Source organism: Bombina bombina, chromosome 5, assembly GCF_027579735.1.
Source record: "Bombina bombina isolate aBomBom1 chromosome 5, aBomBom1.pri, whole genome shotgun sequence".
Lineage (NCBI taxonomy): Eukaryota > Metazoa > Chordata > Amphibia > Anura > Bombinatoridae > Bombina > Bombina bombina.
The window spans coordinates 492,600,505-492,617,510 of record NC_069503.1 but is presented as its reverse complement, the minus strand read 5'-3'; positions in this window follow the sequence as shown (position 1 = coordinate 492,617,510).

Below are 17,006 nucleotides of genomic sequence, written 5' to 3'. Positions count from 1 at the left end.
CATGGGCATGAGCACAATGTTATCTATATGGCACACATGAACTAACGCCCTCTAGCTGTGAAAACTGTCAAATGCATTTAGAGACGAGAAGGCCTTCAAGGGCTTAGAAATTAGCATATCAGACCTACCTAGGTTTAGGTTTTCAACTAAAAATACCAAGAGATCAAAGCTAAGTTCATGATAAAAGTAAATTGGAAAGTTGTTTAAAATTGCATGTCCTATCTGAATCATGAAATTCTAATTCTGACTAGACTGTCCTTTTAAGAGAACAAGAGTAGTAGTGGTGGAAGGAGAACAGAGGCTCACACTGGCGCACAGACACTGCAAACTGGAAACATAAGATATGACCTACAGTTAAAGGAGAATAATCAGTCAACAAGTTGCAGTGGCAACAGTACTAGAAAATACATGTTCCACTGGTAAAGCAAATGAGATGTTAAGAGTCAGGTTGAGTCAACAAAATATCTGGCAAAGATGAACCCACATGGGCTAGGCCAAAGAATGTTTAGCAGACAGGCAAAAGGTCGAAAACACACATGCAAGGTGTCAGCAGAATCGATAGGCAAATTGGAGGGCAGAAAACAGCAAAAAGTCAGACAAATCCAGTAGAAAGAAGACATCACAACCTGAATAACTATTTTTTCAAACATGCTACTAAAATGGCTGCAGTGCCTCACTAAATAGAGACATTAGTAGGAAAACAAGTATCGATGTGCTGTGGCATAGGCAGAACCACATCAAATAGTGGCCCGCATTCTATCAAACAAGCTAATATAATCTGCTCCCTGCTGTGTGTCTTTCACAGTATGACAAAGCACCTTATTTAATAGCTTGTATAACAGAGATTTTTCTTCCAAAATCTATATAAATATTTTTGGGATACAAACAAAAAACAAAGCATGATTTAAATGAATAGAATATATTATTATTATGTATTATTATCGGGTTAATGATAATGAAAACATATGTAGACTTTTAAATGTTTGTTCTAATTAAATTTATTGTAAAAAGTTTTTTCTTTTTCTTTAAATACTACAAGTCTTCTATAAATATGATGATTTTTACATGTGCTCTTATTGCCATTTAGTGTATCAGATTGCGATATGCTTGTCAAATACTCTGTCACCTTCAAATAACTTCCATATGAATCCAACAGCTGCTTATTAGAATATTTGAACAAAAACTGATTGCATTTCTCTGGCAGTACAACTTCCTGCCCCCAACATTTTCAAGAACTATCTGAATTGTTAGCTGACGGCAAAACAAGTGCGCTATCTGCGATCCCACAGACAACAAAGCCAAACAGCAGGATTACAGTCAGGTGATGTCACCCAGGTAAAACTGTACTGACAAGCTTTTAATTAAAGTTTTCCCACACATCTTTCTGCTGTTCCCCAGGAGCTATTATTCATTATGTGTCGACTGTCAGCCAATTGAGAGTCAGGAGGAAAGTGTTTTATTTTGAAAGCCCTTGCTGACAGGGAAAGAACACTTTGTTATACAATCTGTTTACCTTCTTCATACATACACATACACACACACAAAAACACACACACACAAACACACACATACACACAAAAACACAAACACTAACATTTAAACTCATTTAGCAGCCTGTGCATATTTATTTTGGATTAAAGGAAATAGCAAAATCTAACTATTTTAGCCTTCATTTTCAAAGGAATAAAGACATTCTTCAAAACTTTATTTAAATTGGATATTTTTTTTAACTGAATAATTTAATCCTGGCCCAACAAATCTATGCAATGCACTTGGTCTGAGAAAGATATACAATGGGAAAGATAATATAGATATTTAAATAATGCTTAATGGGGTCATATTCATATTTTGCTTATAAAATTTTAGTTAAAAATGTTCCCAAGTCTTTGTACTTAGAAGTTTGCACTGTATGTTTACACTGTGCTGCATAATCACACCACATTCATTCCAGTAAGTTTGAAACATATTATTAGTTCTGATAATAGATGTTAGATGTCAGTTACTGTCAGGTGTGGCTCACAGAACACTTAGCAAATGGAATTATTGTCTGATTACTGTATATGGATACTGATAACTGGATGAAAACTTCCCAACAAGTATATTTGAAGAGCTATAACATTGGCAATATCATTAAATATATTTAATATGAATATAATAATAAAATATGAGGAAAAAATGGAAAAAACACACTTTTTCTAACTTTGACCCCCAAAATATGTTACACATCTACAATCACCAAAAAACACCCATGCTAAATAGTTTCTAAATTTTGTCCTGAGTTTAGAAATACCCAATGTTTACACGTTCTTTGCTTTTTTTGCAATTTATGGGGCAATAAATACAAGTAGCACTTCGCTATTTCCAAACCACTTTTCTCTTGTTAAGTGTATCCAGTCCACGGATTATCCATTACTTGTGGGATATTCTCCTTCCCAACAGGAAGTTGCAAGAGGATCACCCACAGCAGAGCTGCTATATAGCTCCTCCCCTCACTGTCATATCCAGTCATTCTCTTGCAACTCTCAACTAAGATGGAGGTCGTAAGAGGACTGTTGTGTTTTATACTTAGTTTATTTCTTCATTCAAAAGTTTGTTATTTTTAAATGGTACCGGAGTGTACTGATTATCTCAGGCAGTATTAGAAGAAGAATCTGCCTGCGTTTTCTATGATCTTAGCAGAAGTAACTAAGATCCTTTGCTGTTCTCACATATTCTGAGGAGTGAGGTAACTTCAGAGGGGGAATAGCGTGCAGGTTTTCCTGCAATAAGGTATGTGCAGTTAAAATATTTTTCTAGGGATGGAATTTGCTAGAAAATGCTGCTGATACCGAAGTAATGTAAGTAAAGCCTTAAATGCAGTGATAGCGACTGGTATCAGGCTTATTAATAGAGATACATACTCTTATAAAAGTGTATTTTAAAACGTTTGCTGGCATGTTTAATCGTTTTTTACATATGTTTGGTGATAAAACTTATTGGGGCCTAGTTTTTTCCACATGGCTGGCTTGAATTTTGCCTAGAAACAGTTCCCTGAGGCTTCCCACTGTTGTAATATGAGTGGGAGGGGCCTATTTCAGCGCTTTTTTGTGCAGCAAAAATTACAGACACAGACTTCCAGCTTCTTCCTGCATGATCCAGGACTTCTCTGAAGGGCTCAAAAGGCTTCAAAAGTCGTATTGAGGGAGGTAAAAAGCCACAGTAGAGCTGTGGCAGTTGTTGTGACTGTTTTAAAAAACGTTTTTGTCATTTGTTATTCCGTTTTTGGTATTAAGGGGTTAATCATCCACAGGGCCGTCTTTAATATTGATTGGACCCTGGACAAAAATTTTCTTGGGCCCCCACCCCACCCCATGCAATTTCACTCTCCACCCCAACATCCCAAAAAACAACTAAATCAATTTTTTTTTTATTATTAGCCCAGCGGTGGATCATCCACTGCTGGGCTAATCATTTAAAAAAAAAAAAAAAAAAAATTGCAGTATGTGAAACTGGACCTAAGCAGTACTAATAAGTAAATAAATATATAAATTCCTCCACTGTGGATTCATTTAATATTCTTTTGAATGTGATTCTGGTGTGAGGTTAGCTGGTTAAAGAGATTTAGGGCAGCCAACAGGAGCAAAGCAAGGTAAAGGAGGAAGCATGGAGGTACAGACAAATATAAGTTTACTGACTGGAACAGCAGAACTACTATGGGAAGCTGTAAAATCTGAGACAGAGAGAAAATAAAAACAATAAAAATAAACCTTACATTAATGTGTGAAGTATCAGCATGACGCTATACATCAGCCACACCAGCACATGTCGCTTCTTTGCTAGGAACAAGTTCCCTCTCACCCTGAACTAGACAATGCTGCATGGGGAGGGGCGTGTGTGCACTCAATTATTCTTCCCACTGACACCTTTCTACAAAGCACTATTCCAATAACAAACTTCAGTTAGTTGATCTTAGGGCCACAGCAGAAAGAGCAGGGCTAAGGGAACCAGTAGACATGATGCTGTCTGTCCAAGGCTGCATGGATACAGTGTGAGATGAGTCACATGGCCTCAAGACTGAAGAGAGCAGTGTATGCAGCTGCACAGATGCTCAAATCCTCATGTGCCTGCCGCTCCAGCTTTCTGCTGCATGCGCCTACAGTCAGCCCTACCCAGAAACAATCCCCACCACCAGAGCAGTTACCTGGTAACAGTGGTAACCCCAGTAGGACCTTTTATGATGCAGTGGGAAATGGCTGGATGCCGAGTTAGGGCTTTGCATTCAGTGCTGCACAGTGCACATCTAAAACAGCACATGGCACTAACTTGGCATGTCACATGACACCGGCACGGTCTGGCACCGTTTTTAAAAAAAATATAAGCAGAGTACTTTTGACTGTGACAGTATTAGGACTGAATGTGTGTGTTCCCCATGTCACATCAGCAGTCTGGTATGAACCATACTCTTGGGCCCCTTAACAGAGACTGGGCCCAGGGCAGCTGCCCCTTTTGCCCTGTGTTAAAGACGGTCCTGATCATCCATTTGCAAGTGGGTGCAATGCTCTGCTAACTTATTACATACACTGTAAAAATTTTGTTAGTGTAACTGCATTTTTTCACTGTTATTTCAAAATTTGGGAAAATTTGTGTTTCTTAAAGGCGCAGTAAAGTTTTTTATGTTGCTTGTAAACTTGTTTTAAAGTGTTTTCCAAGCTTGCTAGTCTCATTGCTAGTCTGTTTAAACATGTCTGACACAGAGGAACCTACTTGTTCATTATGTTTGAAAGCCATGGTGGAGCCCCATAGGAGAATGTGTACTAAATGTATTGATTTCACCTTAAACAGTAAAGATCAGTCTTTATCTATAAAATAATTATCACCAGAGGGTTCTGTCAAGGGGGAAGTTATGCCGACTAACTCTCCCCACGTGTCAGACCCTTCGCCTCCCGCTCAGGGGACGCACGCTAATATGGCACCAATTACATCAGGAACGCCCATAGCGATTACCTTGCAGGACATGGCTGCAATCATGAATAATACCCTGTCAGAGGTATTATCTAGATTGCCTGAATTAAGAGGCAAGCACGATAGCTCTGGGGTTAGGAGAGATACAGAGCGCGCAAATGCTGTTAGAGCCATGTCTGATACTGCGTCACAGTATGCAGAACATGAGGACGGAGAGCTTCAGTCTGTGGGTGACATCTCATTCTCTGACTCGGGGAAACCTGATTCAGAGATTTCTAATTTTAAATTTAAGCTTGAGAACCTCCGTGTATTGCTTGGGGAGGTATTAGCTGCTCTGAATGACTGTAACACAGTTGCCATTCCAGAGAAATTGTGTAGGCTGGCTAGATACTATGCAGTGCCGGTGTGTACTGACATTTTTCCTATACCTAAAAGGCTTACAGAAATTATTAGCAAGGAGTGGGATAGACCCGGTGTGCCTTTTTCCCCACCTCCTATATTTAGAAAAATGTTTCCAATAGACGCCACTACACGGGACTTATGGCAGACGGTCCTTAAGGTGGAGGGAGCAGTTTCTACTTTAGCAAAGCGTACCACTATCCCGGTTGAGGACAGTTGTGCTTTTTCAGATCCAATGGATAAAAAATTGGAGGGTTACCTTAAAAAAATGTTTATTCAACAAGGTTTTATTTTGCAGCCCCTTGCATGCATTGCGCCTGTCACCGCTGCAGCGGTATTCTGGTTTGAGGCCCTGGAAGAGGCCATCCAGACAGCTCCATTGAATGAAATTATTGACAAGCTTAGAACACTTAAGCTAGCTAACTCATTTGTTTCTGATGCCATTGTTCATTTAACTAAACTAACGGCTAAGAATTCTGGATTCGCCATCCAGGTGCGTAGGGCGCTATGGCTTAAATCCTGGTCAGCTGACGTGACTTCAAAGTCTAAATTACTCAACATTCCTTTCAAGGGGCAGACCCTATTCGGGCCTGGCTTGAAGGAAATTATTGCTGACATTACTGGAGGCAAGGGTCATACCCTTCCTCAGGACATTGCCAAATCAAAGGCCAAACAGTCTAATTTTCGTGCCTTTCGAAATTTCAAGGCAGGTGCAGCATCAACTTCCTCCGCTTCAAAACAAGAGGGAACTGTTGCTCATTCCAGACAGGCCTGGAAACCTAACCAGTCCTGGAACAAGGGCAAGCAGGCCAGAAAGCCTGCTGCTGCCCCCAAGACAGCATGAAGGAACGGCCCCCTATCCGGAAACGGATCTAGTGGGGGGCAGACTTTCTCTCTTCGCCCAGGTGTGGGCAAGAGATGTTCAGGATCCCTGGGCGTTCAAAGCTTCTCCTCCACAAGGGAGATTTCATCTTTCAAGGTTATCAGCAAACCAAATAAATAAAGAGGCATTCCTAAGCTGTGTGCAAGACCTCCTAGTAATGGGAGTGATCCATCCAGTTCCGCGGACGGAACAAGGACAGGGATTTTATTCAAATTTGTTTGTGGTTCCCAAGAAAGAGGGAACCTTCAGACCAATCTTGGATCTAAAGATCTTAAACAAATTCCTCAGAGTTCCATCATTCAAAATGGAAACTATTCGGACCATCCTACCCATGATCCAAGAGGGTCAGTACATGACCACAGTGGACTTAAAGGATGCCTACCTTCACATACCGATTCACAAAGATCATCATCGGTTCCTAAGGTTTGCCTTTCTAGACAGGCATTACCAATTTGTAGCTCTTCCCTTCGGGTTGGCCACTGCCCGAGAATTTTTACAAAGGTTCTGGGCTCACTTCTGGCGGTTCTAAGACCGCGAGGCATAGCGGTGGCTCCGTATCTAGACGACATCCTGATACAGGCGTCAAGCTTTCAAATTGCCAAGTCTCATACAGAGATAGTTCTGGCATTTCTGAGGTCGCATGGGTGGAAAGTGAACGTGGAAAAGAGTTCTCTATCACCACTCACAAGAGTTTCCTTCCTAGGGACTCTTATAGATTCTGTAGAGATGAAAATTTACCTGACGGAGTCCAGGTTATCAAAACTCCTAAATGCTTGCCGTGTCCTTCATTCCATTCCACGCCTGTCAGTGGCTCAGTGCATGGAAGTAATCGGCTTAATGGTAGCGGCAATGGACATAGTGCCATTTGCGCGCCTGCATCTCAGACCGCTGCAATTATGCATGCTAAGTCAGTGGAATGGGGATTACTCAGATTTGTCCCCTCTACTAAATCTGGATCAAGAGACCAGAGATTCTCTTCTCTGGTGGCTTTCTCGGGTCCATCTGTCCAAGGGTATGACCTTTCGCAGGTCAGATTGGACGATTGTAACAACAGATGCCAGCCTTCTAGGTTGGGGCGCAGTCTGGAACTCCCTGAAGGCTCAGGGATCATGGACTCAGGAGGAAAAACTCCTCCCACTAAATATTCTGGAGTTAAGAGCAATATTTAATGCTCTTCTAGCTTGGCCTCAGTTAGCAACACTGAGGTTAATCAGATTTCAGTTGGACAACATCACGACTGTGGCTTACATCAAGCATCAAGGGGGAACCAGGAGTTCCCTAGCAATGTTAGAAGTCTCAAAGATAATTCGCTGGGCAGAGTCTCACTCTTGCCACCTGTCAGCGATCCACATCCCAGGCGTAGAGAACTGGGAGGCGGATTTTCTAAGTCATCAGACTTTTCATCTGGGGGAGTGGGAACTCCATCCGGAGGTGTTTGCTCAACTGGTCCATCGTTGGGGCAAACCAGAACTGGATCTCATGGCGTCTCGCCAGAACGCCAAGCTTCCTTGTTACGGATCCAGGTCCAGGGACCCGGGAGCAACGCTGATAGATGCTCTAGCAGCTCCTTGGTTCTTCAACCTGGCCTATGTTTTTCCACCGTTTCCTCTGCTCCCTCGACTGATTGCCAAAATCAAACAGGAGAAAGCATTGGTGATTCTGATAGCGCCTGCGTGGCCACGCAGGACCTGGTATGCAGACCTAGTGGACATGTCATCTCTTCCACAATGGACTCTGCCTCTGAGGCAGGACCTTCTAATACAAGGTCCTTTCAATCATCCAAATCTAATTTCTCTGAGACTGACTGCATGGAGATTAAACTCTTGATTCTATCAAGGCATGGCTTCTCCGAGTCAGTCATTGATACCTTAATACAGGCACGGAAGCCTGTCACCAGGAAAATCTACCATAAGATATGGCGTAAATATCTTTATTGGTGTGAATCCAAGAGTTACTCATGGAGTAAGGTTAGGATTCCTAGGATATTGTCCTTTCTCCAAGAGGGTTTGGACAAAGGCTTATCAGCTAGTTCTTTAAAAGGACAGATCTCTGCTCTGTCTATTCTTTTGCACAAGCGTCTGGCAGAAGTTCCAGACGTCCAGGCATTTTATCAGGCTTTGGTTAGGATTAAGCCTGTGTTTAAAACTTTTGCTCCCCCGTGGAGCTTAAACTTGGTTCTTAAAGTTCTTCAGGGAGTTCCGTTTGAACCCCTTCATTCCATTGATATTAAACTTTTATCTTGGAAAGTTCTGTTTTTGATGGCTATTTCCTCGGCTCGAAGAGTCTCTGAGTTATCTGCCTTACATTGTGATTCTCCTTATCTGATTTTTCATTCAGACAAGGTAGTTCTGTGTACCAAACCTGGGTTTTTACCTAAGGTGGTTTCTAACAGGAATATCAATCAAGAGATTGTTGTTCCATCATTGTGTCCTAATCCTTCTTCAAAGAAGGAACGTCTTTTGCATAATCTGGACGTAGTCCGTGCCTTGAAGTTTTACTTACAGGCTACTAAAGATTTTCGTCAAACATCTGCCCAGTTTGTCGTTTACTCTGGACAGAGGAGAGGTCAAAAAGCTTCGGCAACCTCTCTCTCCTTTTGGCTTCGGAGCATTATACGCTTAGCCTATGAGACTGCTGGACAGCAGCCCCCTGAAAGGATTACAGCTCATTCTACTAGAGCTGTGGCTTCCACCTGGGCCTTTAAAAATGAGGCCTCTGTTGAACAGATTTGCAAGGCTGCGACTTGGTCTTCGCTTCACACCTTTTCAAAATTTTACAAATTTGACAATTTTGCTTCTTCGGAGGCTGTTTTTGGGAGAAAGGTTCTACAGGCAGTGGTTCCTTCCGTTTAAGTTCCTGCCTTGTCCCTCCCATCATTCGTGTACTTTAGCTTTGGTATTGGTATCCCACAAGTAATCGATGATCCGTGGACTGGATACACTTAACAAGAGAAAACATAATTTATGCTTACCTGATAAATTTATTTCTCTTGTAGTGTATCCAGTCCACGGCCCGCCCTGTCCTTTTAAGGCAGGTCTAAATTTTAATTAAACTACAGTCACCACTGCACCCTATGGTTTCTCCTTTCTCGTCTTGTTTCTGTCGAATGACTGGATATGACAGTGAGGGGAGGAGCTATATAGCAGCTCTGCTGTGGGTGATCCTCTTGCAACTTCCTGTTGGGAAGGAGACTATCCCACAAGTAATGGATGATCCGTGGACTGGATACACTACAAGAGAAATAAATTTATCAGGTAAGCATAAATTATGTTTTTTTCAAAATTAGCGCTAGTTACATTGGAACCCTGATATCTGTCAGGAATACCTAAATATCCCTTGACATGTATATATTTTTTTTTAGAAGACAACCCAAAGTATTGATCTAGGCCCATTTTGGTATATTTCATGCCACCATTTCACCGCCAAATGCGATAAAAAAAAAAAAAAGTTCACTTTTTCACAAAATTTGTCACAAACTTTAGGTTTCCCAATGAAATTATTTAGAAACAGCTTCTGCAATTATGGCACAAATGGTTGTAAATGCTTCTCTGGGATCCCCTTTTTTCAGAAATAGCAGACTTATATGGCTTTGGGGTTGCTTTTTGGTAATTAGAAGGCCGCTAAATGCCGCTGCGCACCACATGTTAATTATGCCCAGCAGTGAAGGGGTTAAATTAGGTAGCTTGTAGGGAACTTGCAGGGTTAATTTTAGAGATCAGCCTCCCACCTGACACATCCCATCCCCTGATCCCTCCCAAACAGCTCTCTTCCCTCCCCCACCCCACAATTGTTCCCGCCATCTTAAGTACTGGCAGAAAGTCTGCCAGTACTAAATAAAAGAGTTTTTTTTTTTTTTAAATAAAAATAATAAAATATTTTAGCTGTGATAGACCCCTGCCTTAGCCCCAACCTCCCTGAGCCCCCCCCTCCAGCTCTCTAACCCTCTCCCCTACCTAATTACCGCCATCTTGGGTACTGGCAGCTGTCTGCCAGTACCCAGTTTGGCCCCAAAAACCCCCTAAAAAGTATTTTTATTTTATTTTTAACTTAAAAACTATTTCTGTAGTGTAGCAGCCCCCCACAATACCCCCTCCCCCTCCCAGATCCTTTTATATTTAAAAAAATTTGTTTACCTTTTTCTCCCTTTCTGCCCTCATTCATTGGTGTCAGTGTTGCTAATGCGTGCATGTGCATGCGCACGCGCACGCGCACCCCGTGAACGCACCCATGCACGTTCACGTGCACACTCACCCATCGTGCACACGCATGCGCATCGTGCACGCGTGCACACACCCTCACACCCGGCGGACACTGGCACCATCGCTACCGGTGCAGAGAGGGCCACAGAGTGGCTCTCTCTGCATCGGAGGCTTGTAAAGTGGTATTGCAGGATGCCTCCATATCGAGGCATCACTGCAATACCCTCAGAGCTGCTGGAAGCATTTGTGATCGCTTCCAGCACTCTGTTAGACAACTGACGTACCAGGTACGTCCATTGTCATTAACTGTTAGTTTTTGCATGACGTACCTGGTACGTCAGTTGTCATTAAGGGGTTAAATAAAAAAAGTTAAATTAAAAATTGTTTAAAATTGCATGCTCTGTCTGAATCATGAAGCTCTAATTTTGACTTTACTATCCCTTTACTTTAACCTCAGAGTGGGCCAGATTACAAGTGTTGTGATATTTAGCGCTTTCGCTTAGGCGCAAACACCGTTGGATAGAGCATTCAATTTTTTTTTTTTTTTTTTTTTTTTTAAATTGGTAATCCATATGGGGGTACAGAAAGAAAAGGAATAAGGTTTAGAGCAGTGATTACATAATAGGGGATACGCTATAATCAAGCTTTTAAAATCAGACCAATGAGAAAACAATAAAGAACAAAATGAAAGACCTTAATCCAGGACTCGTAAGTATATAGATAGTTCATAGTAACCTCTCCCCTAAAACAGAACAGGAATATTTGAGCCAGAATAGATCCATCTCTAGTTCTGGCAAAGCATAGGATTGTACCCTAAAATGAAACCTAAACTCGTCTTGTTAACCCCTTACTGGAAACCAAAAGAAAAGGTTTTTCTTGTTTTTTAAACAAACAGCTGCCATCAAGTTGGTTTTCAAAGTCAGATAGAATAAATCACAGCTACAAACAGAGGGGTCAATGATTCTACGAAGATAAGACGCTAACACAGACAAGAAAAACGACACGACAAGAGACAAGAAACATAAAAACAAAACAAAACAAAACACACAAAGAAAGAAAAAAAGAAAAACATAAAAAACAAACAAAAAACGAAAACAAAAAAAAAAAAACAAAAAAAAAAAAACAAAACCCCAATTTATACGAGAAAGGGAGGGGAGGGTAGTCTAATTTCAACTTCCGAGGAAACCCCGGCGATAAGGTATGCTTAGAATTTACCATATTCCTAGTAAAACAAGTTCACTATCCTTAAAAGGATAAATTATGTATTCAATCTCACTGGAAGGAAGTGCTTTGATAAATTGTGACCATTTGGAAAAGAAATTCTTTATATCTTGATCTTTTTGCAAGTTAGTATCCAATTGCTCAATGATACATTGCTTTTTTAAACAATTTTTGACCTCAGTTAAGCTCGGGATGGCTTTTAATTTCCATTTCTTTAAAATCAAATATCTAACCGCGAGGATAGCCATACTTATAATTTTACTAATATTGTATGGTGGCGTGGGGTCATCAGCAAGGAATACTATCCTCCTGGGGGAAAATGTGAAGGAAGGGACCTTGACTATGTTATTAAGCCAAAATTGAACTTTTAACCAGAAGTTGTGGATTTTTGGGCAGTCCCAGATCATGTGCATCAGGCCAGCGGATGGATATGAACATTTGGGGCATTTATTGAACCCCAAATTCCTACATTTAGCGCCTTTCTCAGGAGTGAAGTAAGTCATGTGGAGAAGTCTTAAATGTGACTCCCTCCACGTAGCTGAGAGAGTAACCCGGAGAGTTTCCTGAATCGAAAAAGTGAGAAGAGCTGGGTCCAAAGAGTCCTGTTGGAGCAGAGGGGACCATCTATAGTAAAGTTTCTCCAAAACATCAGGTCCTTTAAGAGCAGACAAAATTTGATAGATGTAAGAGATTGATGTGAGCCCGTTTTTAAATAATATCAGCCACTTTTCTAAGTCTCCCAGAGACCATTCCCATCCGTAGTCAGTGATCTGCTTGAGAGCAAAATGTCTCACCTGCAAATATGCAAAGAAATTATTATTAGGAATAGCAAACTCCTGTTTGAGAGAATCAAAAGACTTAATGCATCTCCTCTCGAAATCTAATACTTGTTCCAGTCTTACCAGGCCTAGTGATGCCCATTTGGAGAATACAGCTGACTGTACGCCTGCTACAAACTGGGGATTATTCAGTATTGGGAGATGTCTTGAGACTTCAGTATTTATATGAAGAACCAAGCCAATCTTTCTCCAAGTGGAGAGTGGATTATAGATGGAGCTCATCTTCTTTATTTCAATAGGGATTATTTTACTATTACAATGAGTCAGTGCTACTAATGAGTAGGGATGTATCATGTTACTCTCTAGTTCCCCGCTTGTAATATAATTACTGTTAGAAAGCCAGTCTACCATGATTCGTGCGAGAAATACTTGATTATATAGACGAAGATCCGGTAGAGAAAGTCCTCCCTGATCTCTCGGTACAGCTAATCTAGCTAACGAGATTCTGGGTCTTCTCTTCTGCCAGATAAATACTCGTAAGGCAGAATTAAATGAAGTAACATCTTTTGTTTTAAGAAGCAAGGGAGTATTCTGAAGGACATAAAGAATTCTGGGGAGGAGAGACATTTTGTACAAAGCTATGCGGCCCGACATTGATAGTGGGAGATTTTGCCAGTTTTTTAGCGCTTCTTTAACGCTAACTAACACTGGAAGTATATTCCATGAGTACCAATTGTCCGGATTAGCCGATATCCAGATACCTAAGTATTTAAAAGAATCCTGAACAATTTTAAAAGGGGTAGATATAGGTGAATTTTGGGTTTGTTTAATCCAAAGAAGTTCTGACTTTGAAGAATTGACAGAGTATCCTGAGAAAGATCCAAATTTTTCAATTATAGAGAGGAGTTTTGGGATGTTTCTTTGTGTATTTGACATATATATTAATACGTCGTCAGCGTAAAGTGCAGTATGCAAGACTTTTCTATTGATCTTGATCCCTTCAATTTTAAACAACTTTCCAATGTATGTGTTATCAAATGTACTTAATTCTCTTGATATACTTTTTTGAGGAGAAGGCTAAGGGGCAGCAATGTACTGCTAGCTCCTAGGAGTGCATTGCTGCTTCTGAGCCTAAATAGGCATTGTCTTCAACAAAGGACACTAAAAGAACAAATTGAATCTGATAATAGAAGTGAATTGGAAAGTTGTTTAAAATTGCATTCTCTATCTGAATCATGAATGTTTACTTTTGACTTTATTATCCATTAAAAGAGAGGGAAGGGAGGGAGGAAGGAAGGAAGGAAGGAAGGATGAAAAGTGAAAGAAAAAGGGGAGATGCGAGAGAAAGTGAGACAGAAAAGATCTACACATATTTATACTCTATTGAATTTATGCAATACATATTATTAAATATACACACTCAGACTATGTATGATCATAGAATAAACCAGTGCCTTTGCAGTCCCTTTATAACAGTATAAATGCACATACCATACCCCAAATCAGAACAATTCCCAGATTAGCCCTTTTATGTCAACTATAAATTTATTACAGCTCTGTGTCTTAATAAAACTGTAGACCAGGCCAATCTCCTTAACACAAGTTTTTTTTTTTTTTGCCAATATCAAAATGCAGACCAGGCCAATGTTCTCCCCAACCCATTTATGCCAAGTAGAAGTACGTGTATAATAGTCTTATTTTAGTGGAGTTTGGTTATCCTAGTTTGTGCCTGTGAAGAAGATAGGGATGGTGCGGTTTTAATTTATTTATTGGACACATTCAAAGTAGACTGCATACTACCATCATAGATCATAAAATAATAAATGGAGGTTGGTCTGCAAAAATGAATATAAATAGCCCAAAACCAACTGCAAATACAAATATGAAATAGTTGTTTCTATGGTTCAATCTACTTTAATACACATCTGTGTTCAAAATGGTATATGTACATTATATCAGTGTTTCCACAGATACTTAATTTAGTTTATCAGTGTTAAAACTCTAGGACACCATTATGTTCAATATATATATATATTACTATACTCATCATTAAATTTTGTCAACCACACTGCATTGCACACATCAAATACAACTACAGCTATATCAATTTAAATAGCCTTAGAAACCTTAAACCTTAAAGGGACATTATACACTCATTTTTTCTTTGCATAAATGTTTTGTAGATGATCTATTTATATAGCCCATAAAGTTTTTTTTTAAAAAAATAAATGCAAAATTTTGCTTATTTTTAAATAACATTGCTCTGATTTTCAGACTCCTAACCAAACCCCAAAGCTTTATGAGAATACTGTCAGCTACCTTCTCCAGCTTGCTCCTGTTTGTGTAAAGGGTCTTTTCATATGCAAAAGAAGGGGGAGGGGGGAGTGTCTTATTTGCCACTTGCAGTGGGCTTTCCAGCAACCTTTTCAACAGAGCTAAACTGACAGCTTCTAAGTAAGTTTTTAAACAGTTTTATACTGAATTTTTATATCAGTATCTGTGAATCTTATTCTTTATAGTAGTGTCTATTACATGCAGTTATATGAAAATGAGTGTATACTGTCCCTTTAACCTTAAAAAGATTATGAGGCCAACTTATCAAGCCGTCAACCGCAAATACGCTGGAATTCCGCAGCGTAATTGTGGAGAGCTTGATTCCCCTTAGTTATCAAAGCCTACAGACCAGCAAAAGTAGAAATCTGTGATGTAACATACGATCCGCAGGTCTCAGTCCGACACAGATCGATGCTTATGTCATTGCAGATGTTCCGAATGCAAATTCGGCACTATCTGACTACTTTTGCTAGTTAACAAATATCTACCAGGTACGCTCGCCACTATTCTGGCCCAGCGTACCTGGTTTTCAATCCGCCGCCCTGGAGGCGGTGGATGCCATAGGAATCAATGGGAGTTTGAAAGCAGCGAAAGCTTATGTTCACTGCTGCCCGATATCCCATTGATTCCTATGGGAGAATAAAAGTTAAGTTTACACCTAACACCCTAACATGTACCCTGAGTCTAAACACCCCTAATCTTCCGCCCCTACACCATCGCCACCTACATTATACTTATTAACCCCTAATCTGCTGCCCCGACACCACCGCCACCTACATTATACTTATTAACCCCTATTCTGCAGTCCCGACACCGCAGCCACCTAAATAAAAGTTATTAACCCCTATCCCGCCGCTCCCGGAGCCCACCGCAACTAACTAAAGGTATTAACCCCTAAACCCCTGGCTTCCCACATCCCTACCACTTACTAAACCTATTAACCCCTAAACTGCCAGCCCCTCACATTGCCATAAACTAAATTAAACTATTAACCCCTAAACCTAACAACCCACTAACTTTATATTAAATATTAACTCATCCCTATTTTTTAATAAATTTAAACTTACCTTTAGATTTAAAATAAACTATATTAAACTAATAATTAGCCTACCCTAACTGTTATACTCAAATTACATTAAACTATATTAAACTATTAATTAATCTACCCTAACTATTATACTAAAATTACATTAAACTATATTAAACTAATAATTAACCTACCCTAACTATTATACTAAAATGACATTAAACTATATTAAACTAATAATTAACCTACACTAACTATTATACTAAAATTACATTAAACTATATTAAAATAATAATTAATCTACTTAATTTTCAGGGGTTAGTGTTAGGATTTTTTAAGGGTGTATTGGGTGGGTTTTATTTTTAGATTAGGTGTTTGCACTGCAATAGAGCTAAATGCCCTTTTAAAGGCAATGCCCATACAAATGCCCTTTTCAGGGCAATGGGGAGCTTCGGTTTTTTTTAGTTAGGTTTTTATTTGGGGGGAGTTGGTTGTGTGGGTGGTAGATTTTACTGTTGGGGGGGGTATTTGTATTTTTTATTTACAGGTAAAAGAGCAGATTTCTTTGGGGCAATGCCCCGCAAAAGGCCCTTTTAATGGCTATTTGTAGTTTATTATAGGCTAGGTTTTTTTTTTATTTTGGGGGGCTTTTTATTTTCATAGGACTCTTAGATTAGGTGTAATTAGTTTAAATGTTTGATAATTTATTTTGTATTTTGTGTAACTTAGTGTTTATTTTTTTTGTAACTTAGTGTTTGTTATTTTTTGTAACTTAGTTGTTAGTTTTTTGTAACTTTGTAATTTTTTTAGTGTAGATTTAAATTATTTGAGTAGGGTTAGGTGTTTAAATATATAATATAGTTAATTTAATTTGTAGTTGAATGTAGTTTTAGTATAACAGTTAGGGTAGATTCATTATTAGTTTAATATAGTTTAATGTAATTTAGTATAACAGGGTAGATTAATTAATAGTTTAATATAGTTTAATGTAATTTTAGTATAATATTTAGGGTAGGTTAATTATTAGTTTAATATAGTTTAATTTAAATCTAAAGTTAAGTTTAAATTAATTATTAGATAAGGATGAGTTAATATTTAATGTACAGTTAGCGGGTTGTTAGGTTTAGGGGTTGCTAGGTTAATTTAGTTAATGGCGAAGTGGGGGGCTGGCGATTTAGGGGTTAATAATTTTATTTAGTTGCGGTGGGATAGGGGTTAATAAC